The sequence below is a fragment of the Crotalus tigris genome, unplaced genomic scaffold (genome assembly GCF_016545835.1).
Source record: "Crotalus tigris isolate CLP2741 ecotype Arizona unplaced genomic scaffold, ASM1654583v1 scf7180000017550.10884619, whole genome shotgun sequence".
Classification (NCBI taxonomy): domain Eukaryota; kingdom Metazoa; phylum Chordata; class Lepidosauria; order Squamata; family Viperidae; genus Crotalus; species Crotalus tigris.
In genome coordinates this window covers 2,705,597-2,720,628 of record NW_024096468.1, presented here as the reverse complement: position 1 = coordinate 2,720,628, position 15,032 = coordinate 2,705,597, and the positions used below count along the sequence as shown (strand labels likewise).

Genomic DNA, 15,032 nt, shown 5'->3' with positions numbered 1-15,032 from the left:
GGACAAGGCAGTTATACTAGTAGATCAGTGTTTCTCAACCTTGACAATTTTAAGGCATGTGGACTTCAATGCTGGCTGTGGAATTCTGGGAGTTGAAGTCCACATGCCTTAAAATTGTCAAGATTGAGAAATACTGTAGTAGATGGTTTTTATGTCCGGTTGAGGTGTTCTGAAAAAGGTTGTATTTCCCCTAAATGTCTTTGGAGATTCTCAATCATCCAGGTCATGGTTGTTTAGAACTGAAGAAGCTTCTTGGATAAGAAGCAAAATGTTTTTAAGGAAAAAAACCAAAAAAGTGCAGTTGCCATTTGAAAAGCATCTTTGAGATAATTCCCTAAAGTATCAAGTTTGTTTTCTGGGTGCTTCTAGATTTCTTCAGTAATTACAGGAACAAGTAAACTCTATAGCACATAAAAGCTTTAAGCATTTATGATCATCTTTGCATGGAGATGGTCTCATTTTAATAATACACAGCCTGGTAACTTCCAACTTCCATCCTGGATTATTACAATACTGTACAGTATATGTGAAACTGCCATTGAAGATGGTCTGGAAACTTGATTCTAAAAATTATTGGAACTGGATTCTATTGTTGGAATTCAGCTTTGCATGCAATATTTTCTATACCTGTGAAGCTGATTACTAAGGGGAATAGATGAAGAGATAACTAGCAAAAGTATACTTAATTTCCTTTTATCTTAAAAATTTACATTTTATATCCATGTGTAACACTCTATTATAAATTATAATGATATTCTTAAGACTGTCACTTGCTTTGCCTCTCAGTTCAGTCTCTTTTTTCTTCTGACTCTGACTAGTGCAGGTCAGGTTCTCATCTGATTTGTTTTCTCTCTATAATGGACTGTGCAAGAGCACAGTACAAGTTATTAGCTATAGACACACTTAAGACACTCAAGCCTTTTCTATCACTGTTATTTCCAGGATTAAGCTTATCTTTGTTATGTTTCACCCAAGGAGCTTTCTTACTAAAGTTATTCTGATGATTTTAGTTTTCTTCCTAGGTTCTTTAACTATACCTGTTAACCAGCAAGGAGGTCTTGACCAAGATGAGAGACAGATTTCAAGATTAGGAAGAAAAAAGGTTTGTCTTCTAAAAAAAGTGCTCATTAGTTTACAAATAGACAAATTAAGCATTCTGAATGGATGTGTCCAACAAGGGGAACTGAAGATGCCCTTAACACATCTGGGGCCCCAGACCTGGGGGCATAGGCATGTTTTTAAAGCTTTATGAAAGGACAACCAAATTGGAGCCATTCTAATGTCTGAGAGAAGGATGTTTCAAAGAGCAGGGGCTATACCAGAGAACAATATAAACAATTTAATATAAAATTTATTTGAATATCCAGGAAAAGATGTTAGACTAGGATTATCAAGTCATCATGCAAAATAAAATGAAAGATATATTACAGGACCATGTGTTCATTGAGACCATAATCATTAAGGGAACAATACCCTTGGAAAAGGTAATATGCAGATTAAACTGCAGGGACTATTTCAGCAAAGCAGCAGGATTTCTCAGCTATATAACTATATAACAAGAAGCTTTCGGTTGCAAAGAATTATCATACGAATTCATTTCTGGAAATTTTAAAGCACTTGGAAAGCCAAAATAAAATATTATCTGAAGCAACTAAAAGAAGCACATCTCACAATTTGCCTTCAGAACATCAGGGGATTATTAATGTTCTTTGGACGGAAGAAAATTAAACATTGACTTTGTAATGATGTAATTTTAGAAAACAATCTGAGAAAAAAAGTAAAATTAGAAGCAGTATCATTTAAATTAATCAGCAGGAAGCCTTTCTGGAGAAGCACTCTCCATATGAAAGAGTGTTGCCCTATGTAGAAACGGAAGAGATAAACTTCCAAAGTGATGACTGGAAAAGAAAAGGGGGAGCAAAGCCAAACCTTATGTTGCCAGAGGAAAAAATCTGTACCATAAATCTTAATAACCTGCCCAATGAAGTTAAATTCACTTGTGTATTGGGCTAATATTCTAGAATTTCAAGAGTTCAAACTAGCTTATTTAATTAGTGAAACTTAAGTACCTGTTGTACTTTGCAAATAGATCAAAATTAGGGAACAATTTGATTTGTAGAATTAATGAGAAACAGATATAAAAATGCTGACTCATGGTGTATTAAATTCCGTCTTTGGAAAACAGTCTTTCAAGTACAAGAATAGACAAACTGGGTGTAAAATGATTTTCCAAGAAAATTACTGCTTGGTTTATCCAGATAATGTTCAATATATAACTGAGAAATAAAATACTGTAGAAGAGTATTGGCATGAAGACTGTGTGAAACTACGGAGTCTGAGATTTTGCCACAGAAATATAGTATATATTTCAATTTAATAAAAGGCAAATTGACAAAGGAGCTGAAAAGACATTGCTAGTTCCAAGAAAAAAAAGCTATAATGAGAACCACCTATTGGCCATCTAAGGGGAAGAGTCAAAAGGGCAGGACACCACCAGTCTACATCGTAGCTCTTGCATCAGTGCCAAGAAGATTCCACAACCAATTGTACCCTGGGGGCACACATGAACCCCCAAGTGGTTTCAAGAGCTCTCAGAGAGTGCTAACAAACCAGATGACTGCAAAGAAACACAAGCCTTCCATCCCCTCCTCCACCATCCAGTCAGAAACTATCCTTCCATCCTCCCACTAGCCAGTCTCAACTGTCAGTACCTATCTGCCATCCCACCCACCCCCCCTCACAACTGATGGAGTTTCTTGGATGAAAAACGAAACGTTTTGTTCTTCATCAAGGAAAAAAACAGTCCAGTTGCCTTTTGAAAAAGCACTTTTGAGACAGGTATGACCTGGATGACTGAGAATCCCCACAGATATTTAGTCAAAAAGTTATTAAAATGAGCATTTAAATTAATGCAGATATCTAGAACCTTGTAAGTCAATGGAAGAACTCTTATTTGTGGACATTATTGATGACTTAATGTTATCACTTTAATTACTTGAATCTGAGTAGCTGCTTTTTCAATAAATTCTACTTCTAAAGCTTTGAATGTGGATAGGAAAAAATTTAATCTTTTATATCAATTCAGTTCATGAAATGATTCAGTATTGCCAATATAATCTAGTTCTTTCACATTTTAATCACTTTTTGTATTATTTAAAAATAAAAGATTGGAATCTATTGTCCATTTTATGAGAAACAAAAATATAAGCCTTGGGGTAAATTTAAGTTTGTCCTGTTTTCCTACACAAGCCTTAATATGCTAATTTACAGCCTAGCACTCAAGCCCCATACTGTATTGAACAATTCCACAAATATATGTTTATACAGGAAGCCAAGGAGTGAGTGTGAAAATAGCAAATTCTGAAATTCCTGGGTTTTTCCAATCAAAACCATGACCTTTAAACTTTGCTTCAAGGTATTTTCAAATAATCCAAAGAGAAGCTTTGCTAGGAAGGGAGATGGTTCAGCAGAATCCTTTGCCAAAGAGGTGAGGGCATGAGGCAAGTTCTCCTTTTGGGGCTGGCTGGATATTGAGGGAGGGTTCAGACCCAAAGCCAACAAGTTTTATTCTTAAAGGTTATTTCAGTTGCCACTATTTCTAATGCACTGTTTGGTTCTTTTCTTGACTCCCAAAGAGATTGATTTTTCTTTTTTTTTTTTCTTTTTTGTCACAACTCCCCAACCAGTCTAAGGCATTTTACTTTCAACTGTATCCTTGAGTTGCCAGCTAAGAAAATGTTACAATCCTGCTTTCAACCTTCATTGTTGCAGCTTCTAAACCTGCAAAGTATTGGGCTCAGCTGGATTTTAATATAGTTGTTCTCTTCAAGTACCTTGCTTTTCAGCTTCCTCTCATATAGGCTTGTAAAACAGACTTATACTTTTTAGGTAAGATTTTCTAAGATTTCACATATATATGTTTCCATATTATCATTTTCTTCTATATTTCTTTGTTCACCCCTCCCCCAAAGTTGGCCTCTTTTTCTCTCCCTTTCTATTCACTAGTTCCCATGGCAACCAAAACTATCACAGCCTGCTTCTTATCCTAGGTTAACTCGGTTGGCCAATCCTTATACTTAGTGGAAGTGAAAAGTAACTTTTAGGTAGTAAACATAATTTTTTTGTATGCAGATCATTCAGAAATATCATTGTACACACCTTTGATTTTTATACATATGTTTCGGCTGCTTATTTTTATTTTTCATCTAGAAGACACAATAAAGTTATAGAATTACTATTCTATCATAATGGAAAAATTTAGTAGGATCAGATTGTTACATTCCAATATACAAAACTACAACAATCAATTTAGGTGGATCCATAGATGACTTAATTCCATACCTAAAAATTGTTCATTGGATTGGAAAGTAGGCATTGGCAAAAACTTACTTTAACACCAGGTGTCTAGTTTATAGGTAGCACATTTAAAAAGAATTCATACTGGACTAAGCATAAAGAAAAACAGGGACTAATGACACTACTAATTAAACTGTACTAATGTGGCTGAAGAACATATCTAGGAGATGGATTTTCATCATTTTTTAAAGTACTTTTAAATTTACTATCTGAAGTTAACATCTACCAATATTAAAAAATGTACAATAATAGAGTAATTGCTTGATAGAACCAATATAATCCAATCAATCTTATTTTGAATTTGGGATCTTCCTAAGAGATAAAAATTCCATCATATGATCACAGCTTAGAGCTGTTTATATTTATGTCAAAAATGATAAATAGCATACTTTATGGTATTAGAGCAATGGTGCAAAATTAGAGATTAGGTATTGAATATATCATGAATTTTATAGGAATACATCCTAAATCTATCATCTAATACCATTAGCATCAATGCCAATGAAAAATATAGAAATTAAAGACTTATATCACTGATATAAATCCAGCTTTCAAAAGAGGATGTTCAGGATGTTAAAAACTGATTAAGATAAATATCATAAATCAGGAATAAGAATGGATATGCTTATGGCACCAACGTGTAATACACATCACAAATTACCTTTATGCCATAAACTAAATGCCAATGTTGCAATATAGTTCTTTGTGGGATAACTATCATGAAAATGTTATTCTAAAATAATATCCTAAAACCCACTGTTAAATTACAGTTCATGTCTATGCCTATGTTGCATCATAATACAGCGGCTTACGGTGGAAACTATATGATAGTTATTACATTTACAGACCAATATCCAAAATACATTATAGTTATATATAACTATGATATGTTATATACAAAGTATAATAGTCACAATGAAATTCTATGTATGCATCATCTTATTGCAGGTCTCTCATACATATTATTATGCAGCTACTATACTACAATGTGATCTCAGTTAAATACTGAACATTGTATAATAATACTGAGTAAATCCAATCAAAGGATCAAAAGCTACTATGATTCATTGTTTTAATTTTGATTATGTAATATGTATTCAAACATGGCTATTCCTTTAACATGATATTGAAGAAATTAATTTAGGATCTATTCATGTAGGATTGCATGACATGCAGGACATCATATTGCAGTGTCTTAAAATCGATCCATTGTTTTGTGTTGCTATTAACAGCAGACTGTCAAATGGTTTAGCTGTCAGTTATGTGTTCCATTATCAGGTTTCTGTGCCGTGGTACTGTTGCAAATTGTGAAGCTGAACAAGAGATATGGTGGCGAACTGTGTGTGAGTATTGAGGGGGGAGGAGTCCTTGGAAAAAAAAAAACTCCATGCTTTGGAATGTGCAGTGATCCCAGATACATACAAGGCAAAGTTAATCCATTAGAAATACTCCAAAATATAATCATCCACTATCTTTATAGGATCAATCAAAACATTGCAAATTTGCAAATTATAAAGTCTTTCAAGTTTTGAATAATTCTTCATTGAGCTATTAAGCAAAATAAATTTGGATTTTATGTTGGAATAGTGGATACAGGTTTGAATTAGCTGTTTTCACTTCACTGTCATATTACAAACTATGGATCTTTTGTTTGCAATGCAGGGTATCATTTGGAAAATAAATCAGCTATATATATATGTAATAAAAATTAAGATTCATGGTTTAACTTCATAGCAGGATCACAAAGCACTGATCCATTATATTTACACTATACTGAATGGACAAGAATGTGAGATATAATTTGATGGATTAGCAGAAACCTGATAAATGCCCCATTTAATACTTACTCTAACATTTTCTTCTGAAAATGGTAATGCATTTATGTTACCACATTTTTTGCTCAGGAAAAGAGAGATTCTTCCGAACAAGCCTTCTACTGTACTACCTCCTTCATGGAATTTTACAAGGGCAGGGGCAAAAAAATAATACAACCTTAGTTTCCCATCACTTTCGTCTTTAAAAAAATGAAAACAGATTCTATTGAGGAAAAAATAATAAAAACACAATATTATTTGACACTAGTGTTTGGAGGCATTTGTCTGGAAGCACCATAAAATTCTGGAAGCACTATAAAATTCAGCTATCAAATGAGATTCTGTAAAGAAACTAACCAACCTTCTTCTATAAAGGACTTTTTTTTGTATAATGGTGAACCATTCCCATTACAAAAAGGAATAATAGAAATTGATATGGGCTGTTTAAAAGACTCTTCATTCATTGATCGCAGCTTGCCTGATTCAGACTAACCCATGTACAATATAGTCTTGCTCAAACCAGACAAAATGTCACATTTAGTTCCATGCAGATGCAAACTATATTAAAAGTAGATGTCATACTAAAGCAATTGGATTTTATTAATGCCTTTAACAAGGCAAAACCGTTTTTTTCCTTATTAAGACCGAAATATTCCCAAAAGAGAATGCAGCGTGTGAAGCACAATGTCTTCTAGCTAGTTAGACAAGAAACCGAAGATGAACAGAGAGGCTGATCACCTGCCAGATCGCTCAAAGACTTTGCAGGATGGCGCGAGTTATCATAACTATATTCGGGTGCTTATTACACCTGTGAACCTGTCAGGTGCTGCCCTTGTTCTAAGCGTCGTCGAGGAGCAGATATTCGGCAGACTTTTCTACCCTCCCTGGGCCCGAACGAGCCACGCTCACGCATAGACAGGGCGCCTCTACGCACGTTTCAAGCAAAGTCTGCGCTGCTTGGAAGGTCTGAGCTGAAAAAGCCCCGGCCAACCCCTCCGCGAAGCTCCAGATAGGCGGGCAGGCGGAGGACTAACGAAATGGGTCACTACGACTTTAAGAGTCCCTTTGTCTCGGAAACATCCTTATTTACCCTCCTGCGATTCAACCAAGCTTAACCCCACATCCTCCCCCCCCAGCCACCCGCGATTCACAAGTCGAAGAATGTCACAGTTCCTGGGTGGAGCTAAATGTACTGCCGGCTCCTGTTTTGAGAAAGGCTCCCGTGCAAAGCTTCCAGTTAGGAGAATGGAGCTAGGATTTCTGAGATTCTGCCAACGCCACCAGTAAGCCATTCGTTCAACAGGAAAGGAGCCCAAGTTCCTTTGAGCAAAGCCGTTAGAATCTTTTTGATTCTTGAAAAGAACGTACATCCTCCAACGCGCCACTCGCGTAAATCAGGGACCGCTTCCCGCTTTTTCTTGTTACGTATATGACGTTAAGAAAAAAAAAAGAATCGTCCCAGAAAACTCTGGACTGCGTTCGTGCGCAGACGGCGTAAACAAGATAGCTGAATAGTGAAAGCGTCACATGGCCGAGGGTGGGACGGAAATAATGAGTGGCGTGCGCGTTATCCAATGACAACGAGGGGCGGAGTGAAGTTGGCAGCCAATGGGAGGCGGGGGGGCGTGTCGTGTACCGGTTGGGGTGTCTCGCGCTTGGTGACAGCTCGCGCGTGCTGATGATGGCGGTAAATAAAGGGGCCGGAGGGGGGGCGGGGGCTTTACCCCCTTGGGGTTTAGACCTTAAATAGGGGGAAGTAGGAGAGCCCTTCCTGAGATAGAAAGGGCTGTTTTGTGCGTGGTTGTAGCCGGTTGGGGAGACTCTACCCCCCAATTGTCGTGGAAGGTTTGAGGGGGCTCCACCCCTTTGAAGCTCAGATTGCACATTGGGGACATGAAGGCTGTGCTCATTTAAGCCCCACCTTCTGATTTGGAGGGAATCTCCCTCACGCGTTTGGGCAGGCCGGTAGAGGGGAAGGGGTCTTGACCCCTAAAGAGTAGGGGGTGGGGGAGAACCTTTCTTCTTTCAGTCCCTCCTAAGGGGGTAAGGAAGGTTGTGCTCACCGAGAAGGGAAAGCGCTGGCCTCTCTTAGAGGGAGCGGGGAAGAAGACAGGAGTCAACCCTCCCAAATGAAAAGATGGATAGCTGTGACAGGATTTGCCCGATCAAGCAAAGATATTAGCCAACAACTGACTTTTGAAGGTCTGAGACAGACTCTGCTCTGGTAAACACAGGCTGTGCTCTTGTGTATAGTGAGAGCTAGGAGTATATTAAACCCATAGGATTCTGTGAGATAGCTTGAGGACTCGGCAAAAAAAAAGAGGGGGGGGAGTAAACTAGTAGACATTAAACTTGCAGGATGCTGGAAGAAAGGCACTTTAAGGAGATTTAAGAATTACATTAAGAACTGGGTAGGTAAAGCATAGTTGCTGAAAGCTAAAAGAGTTGTGTGCATGTTCATAGTTGTTGCCATTTGTGGCTGGAGAGCAGCAAAAGTGGGAAGAAATAACTGTAGGCAAAGTAGCAATTGTTTTAATAAGTAGTATATTGTTGGAAGTGGTGGCATAAACAATATGGAAAAAAGTTGGAATAGTGATAGGCAACAGGAAGGGTTCATGCTGTTGTTGCTTGGTTGTGTGTAGTTCTTTGTTCGCAAGTTAGAATCTTACATGGTCAATTTCAAGTAAGATGTTTGTAACTTTTCCACAACATTACAGCTTAAGTATCTTAAAATTATTTTTAGAATGTATTTTGTGATTTGAAGTTTTCTTGTTATCAGCATGTTGATATAAATAGCAAGATTTGGGGAGATCAGGTGATAGAGGTTATGTGTCCCTAGCAATGTATTTGGGAATTCTTGGCCTTTAAACATGGATTGAGCTTTTGTAACAATTCATTTTCAAATGCTGTTTGTTATATAGCAGCTATGATGTTGAGATTATTAATACTGCATTTTCATCTAAACATAAGTTTTGATGTAATTATGTTGATACAATGGCTCTTTAATATCTACCCTATTTTATCACTGAAAATATTTTAATATACAGGAAAACAAATGAAGCAATTTTATTTTTGAAGAATTAACTAGTTGCTTTGATAGGTGGGCATGATCTTATAATGGTAAACTGCAACCTAAACAGAATCTCTAGCCATCTGCATATTTAAATACTGTTCTGTCTGTTAAAAGTTTTAGAGTTCTTATTGTTTAAAAATGTATTGGTTCACCGATCTTTCAAAAGGAAGCAAAGTTTTGCTTTTTTTTTCTCACCCAAATTTTAATAGAAAATAAGGTGGAGCCAAGACTTCACTCTTAACTAGTATCTTTATTAAAATATAGTATATAGAAAATAATAGTGAAGGTGTAAAATCAAGCATCTCTGGTTCTTTTATGTTTTCTCCTAAGTCTTTTGTGAAATCTGGTTCTTTTTTTGGTCAAAATAAACCATTTTAGGGTAGGTTTCTCACTTTCTAAAATTAAAATTCATGTTAAATACTATTTACTGTTCATTAGTATATGAACAATTGTTTTAAATTTATATAGAGAAAATGAGAATGTACTTTCCCACTTATGGAGGATATGTAGAATGAATGCTTAAAGTGCAGAATATGGAAACATATTTCTAATATAATGTGCATTTTTAAATGTTAGCTATCCATATTGATTTACTTGGTACTAATCATGAAAAACATTGGTAATAGAGGCGTAGATGTTCTTAAACATTTAAACAAATACTAATGGGTGATACAATTCATATACAGTTGCAAAAATAAGATACTATTTCAGTTTATTGCTTTTCAATTATGCTGTCCTTTTAAAAATATTTTTTACTATTACAATATCAAATTTCAGCTTACTTATACAATTATGTGTTATAATGCAAAAGGAAGAATCAGAGCATAGAATATGGATTTTACAAGTAGAGAAATATGGGGCCTTCCAGATATTGGATTGCTGTTCTATCATCCCAACTATTGGCCATGATGGCTAAGACTAATCAGACTTGGAGTTCAACATTATCTGCCCATACTTTGTTCCTTTTCTAAATATACTTTTACAAGTTTAATTTCCTATTCAAAAGTGCCAATGGTTGTTTCACTTTTATTCCTAGTTGGCTTTACTTACTAGATTTTTCTAATGTAAAAACTCTAGAGGCTAGCAAGTATCCATGAATAGTATATTTTAGAATTGGGTTCATAGTAGTGAAGTAATTGAAATATTGGAGAGAGGTCATTTATCTTCACTTATTCTTTTCTTTCTAACAATTGAGATAAGTATTATTTGGCTAAGGATTTGCAATGCTGGAGGAAAGAGGTTTCCTCTGAGGGGTAATTGTGCTAGGTACATTTTGCTGTGGATGGCACCCATAGGAAAATCTGTTCTACTATTTTCAACGTACTAGTTCATCTTGACTGAATAATTCTGGCTCTAAGTTGCCATACCCATTCAAAATGATCCCTCTAAGTATTTCCTAGTCTGACAAATGGTAGACAATATAGAAGCATCCATCTTTACAATCATTTACAGCAAAAAAATTTGCAATGCAGAATTAATAAGAATTATTAAATAGAATTATATTTTCAGTTTGGAATATAAAATCACAATCTTCTGGTTATTTTCTGTGATCCATTTAAATTCAACTTAATTGTAAATAGTATTTGGCTGTAAAGGCTGTTGATTACCTTCTTTCTTCCACTTCAGCCACTATTTCAACTGCTGAGATGTTGTATTCCAAAGAGAGTTGATAGGCATGGAAATTAGTTGGGGGCTGAAGGGAAGTACTGAAACTTGAATGTTATGGATTTGGGGACAAAGGGGTGGGTGGGCAGTCAATAAAAGCAACAGGAAGGAGGCCCAGAGTAAAAAACAGAAATTTTAGTAGATTAATTAGAGAAAAATGCTTAGGAAAGTAAGCTTACTGAAGGAGTAATGGATGATGACTTTTTTTTGATGCAATTAAAATGTAATTGCTATGATATAATACAATATCCTGTAAGAAAGGATAAGAAAAGTAAGGGATAGCATATTGTAGATGTGAAAGAGCACTGTAGTGCTAAGAAATACTATATTTCACATGATTTTTTTTATCCTTGCCAATATTCAAGGGTTAGCTGGATCTGCATTATCTCCAGAATCCACTAAGACCCAAAATACTGCTGCTTTGACTTTATTTGGTTCTTTTCACAAATGCTTCAGTGATATTCTTAAATGTGCTTTTTTGTAGCAAATTTAAAGATAGATGTTGAAAATACGAAAAGAAAAAAAGGGATATGTTTAGAGACTATTCTCACATATACAAACAGCCCTTTTAAGCAGCTCATAAAAGGAAGATAACTTTATGAAATCCATTATCAGGTGTTAGCTTTGCAATTTGGGTGCATCCCCTCTATCTATCCAGACAGTAACTAGAAGCTGGGCACTGTAGTAGTTAATGCTAGACTCTCTGAGGGAAAATTATCCATAAATGTCTGTAGAAGACAGCTACATAGGTTTATTCCTTCAATCCTTTTCAATAGCAATATTTAATAACTTCCATCTGTAATTATTTTGAATATTTCTGTTTTAACAACTATGCAATATAACATTGTATGAATATTACTTAGGTTTCTTCAAGTTGCTAAAAAATATAGTAGAATGAAGCATCTTTGTGAAATATTATTTAAATAAATTAAGAATTAGTAACCTTGAAGGAACTGTTTCCACCTCGACTTAACTCTATTTATATCTTTAGTTATAGTTTGATTTGGATGATGTTTATATTGCATAAAAACTATTTTAGACCCTTAAGGTTTTAAAAAAGATAACATTTTGATATATGGAAAATGTTCAGATGAGAATATCTTCATTACACCTTACGCCTTCACGTTTAATTGTCAGTCACTGAATTATTTAAGGAATAAATGTAATTTAAATTCAATTTTCAATCCCTGACTATAACAGACTGTGGTTGAATTTGTGCTATTTGCAATTTGGAAATTCGTTTATATTTGTTACCTTAGTATTTTTAAATATTTATTCTTAATTGGCTGTGCAATAAATTACATGTAATGCTGTCATTTGAGTGGATTGTAGTTACTGATAAAGCTTGTGCATAAATGGCCCAGTCCTTTGCAAGCTAGTTGTGTGTGTGCACCCTCAAGAGCTGATAATATGAAAGAAATTGCCACAGATTTATTTGTGCCTTGAAAGAGTGAGATTCAGCAGTTACCAAATCTATTGTGTCAGGACAGCAGGCAGTACTTAGTTTTATCTAGTGTATTATTCTCTTATTGAAAATTATACAAAATAAAGCTCCAGAGCAAAAGTATATATTAAGAACTGTTACATATGACTGGAGATGATAATTTGGGGATCTGGTGGGCACATCTGGAATTTGTGAACATGTTAGGGGAACTCTCACAAAATGGTTGTTGGGGGAGCCTTTTTTATTCACAAAATGGCTGTCATAATGTACCTAGCTGGCTACAGAACACCCCATTATAGGTAAATGGATGAAAGACAAATTGGTCATCTAGCTTTTCCTACTAATCTTATCCTTCCCCAGATCCTTCCTACTGTCTCAGTTTTTTGTTCCTTTTCTCTGGGCATTTCCATACAAATACATGGGCATAACCACTCTTTATGTTTCTGTTCTACAAATGCCTAGGAATCTCTGTGGAGCCCAGAATCATCCTTTTAAATAGATAAGAAGCTTTATCAACTTTCAGTTTTATTTTCAACTGAGATATTTTTAGGATATCAAGTGAGATATGGGAATGTTCGTTCTCACAGGACTAAATTATTATATACTACAGAAATGCAAATACACATTTTCTTTTCTTTTCTTTTTTTTAAGAAATAAAGATTACTACATGCAGTGTTGACCTAAGCTAGATTTCCCCAAGGTTGATTTAATTTATATAACCCATGTACTAAATTTAGGATGGGATGTTAATGGTGATGCAAACTGTTATACTCAATATATTGATTGACCAATATTTTAGGTGGGGAGGACTATAAAATCTTTGCAAACGACCACAATATACTTGTACTTATGTTAAATGAGTTGAAAAGAGAACTAATTAAATAGAGAAAAAAATAAATAATTTTATTGCTAAGCTGGTGGCAAGCATTTTAATAGAATCATTTTTATTAAAGAAATGTAAACGTAGAGTGAACAGGTATTTTTCTTTGCTTGAGGTTAAAATAAAGATGTAAGACATCTTCAGCTACGTACTCGGCTTTGCAAAAAGAAAGGAACATATTGCCAATCGTAACGAACTAAATGAAAAGATATTTTCTTGCTGAAAATAAATGAATTGCCCAATTGTTGGAATCAGGGAATGCAGTCCCAATAAACTGGGAACATTGGGTTTTTATATAACATACATCTTATTATTAAGTTCAAGCTACTACTTGAACTGGATATAATCATCTAGACTCTAAGTTAGATACTACTAGTAAACATTAGTTCTTCTGATTTAATGTAGAGATTTTATTTTAATTCTAAATTCTGCATGAATTTTATTTCCACTAGAAACTAGCCTATTTATCTTGAAAGCTATTCAGGTATCATATAACTTTCAAAGATCAATCTATATTGTTAATTTAGATCGTAAAATATATTTTAAAATGACATTTTCCTGTAAATGGTTCTGTTAAACAATTATTTTATTTAATTTAGTTTTTTTCTATTTTTTTCCTACCAGCTGATTACAAATAAAATTAAAACCTCAGGCCTATAAACACTTGTCTTTGATTAGCAAGCTGTCAGTGTGATTCCTGCTGCTCTGTAGATCAATTTTCCTCCTCCACCTCTTGAACTCATTAGAGTTAGTTAAATCTCTACTTCTCCAAAACTGTTGTAAGAAGTAGAGACTTAAAATATGCTTTTGAAAAAGACCCATAATATTGTGAACAGTACTGGAATGCTTTGTATTTATGTGAAACAGATTATTTTTATGAGCAGCCCTTTCATTCAGAAAGCTAAAGCTTACATTAGCACTTATACATATGTGTATGTATGTGTGTATGTATGTATGTATAAGACAATGGTTTCCTTTTTAAAAAATAGGTATTTTCAGCTATTTTTAAGATGCCTTGCAAACAATATAAATGCAGATTGTTATATATTATTGTAGTTTAATACATACATTAGATTAAAATTTGGATTTTGATTTGTAGAGCTCTGCTTTAAAGTTATTTAATACTGCCATCTTTTTGAATTTGGGCAGCATGTTTTGAAATTTTGCAAAATATAAAGTTACATTGCTTGGCTAGTTTCATTCACACATCTCCCATCTCTTATATGTTTATATAGTCATGTATATAAACAAATCTTACAAATCTGGGATTGGACATACACCCTTTTTGCTAAATAAAAGCCTGTCTTTTATTGCATCTGATTTTCTCCCTACTTATTAAAATGTTGGACTAGAACTAGGTGGACCCAGATACAACTGAGCCTCAGCCATGGAACTCACTATAACTTTAAGTCAATCATTTCCTCTCTGCCCAATATCATCTCACTGGGTTGTGAGAAAAAATGGGAAGGGAGAGTGTGATGTACATTGTTTGAGCTCTTGGAAGGAAGGCAGGAGGTAAAATTAAGTTGCTATTTTTTATAGTTCTTTTGCCATGTTTTTAAAAGTGACCTATAAATAGAATATACATATATATGAAATTATTTTTGATATTGAGATAGGCAAGAACAAGGAAAGTTAGTGTGTGCCACGATGTTAAGGCTTAAGGCCAGAGCTAGTAAAAAACTTACAGTTTCTGCTTGGTTTCAGCAGTGTAGATATCTTTAAGTCATTTTCTGGGTGAGAGCACTTCCACACAAGGTCTTTCCACCACTCCAGGACCAGCTTCAGATCTTACACTGT

General features: G+C 34.9%; 1 protein-coding gene across 5 annotated transcripts in view; it reads left to right on the top strand.

The window, feature by feature from the left end:
• The first annotated feature begins 7,365 nt into the window (after positions 1-7,365).
• USP49 (ubiquitin specific peptidase 49) overlaps positions 7,366-15,032 on the top strand; it is a 43,857-nt gene continuing 36,190 nt past the window's right edge. For 2 of the 5 annotated variants that reach the window (XM_039340156.1, XM_039340190.1), the window contains exon 1: positions 7,796-7,857. The gene's annotated coding sequence lies outside the window, so the exon portion shown is untranslated. Of the gene's footprint in view, positions 7,454-7,795; positions 7,858-8,026; positions 8,395-8,561; positions 8,582-15,032 lie in introns of those variants that run through there. The other 3 variants (XM_039340165.1, XM_039340173.1, XM_039340180.1) reach the window with 3 other exon arrangements.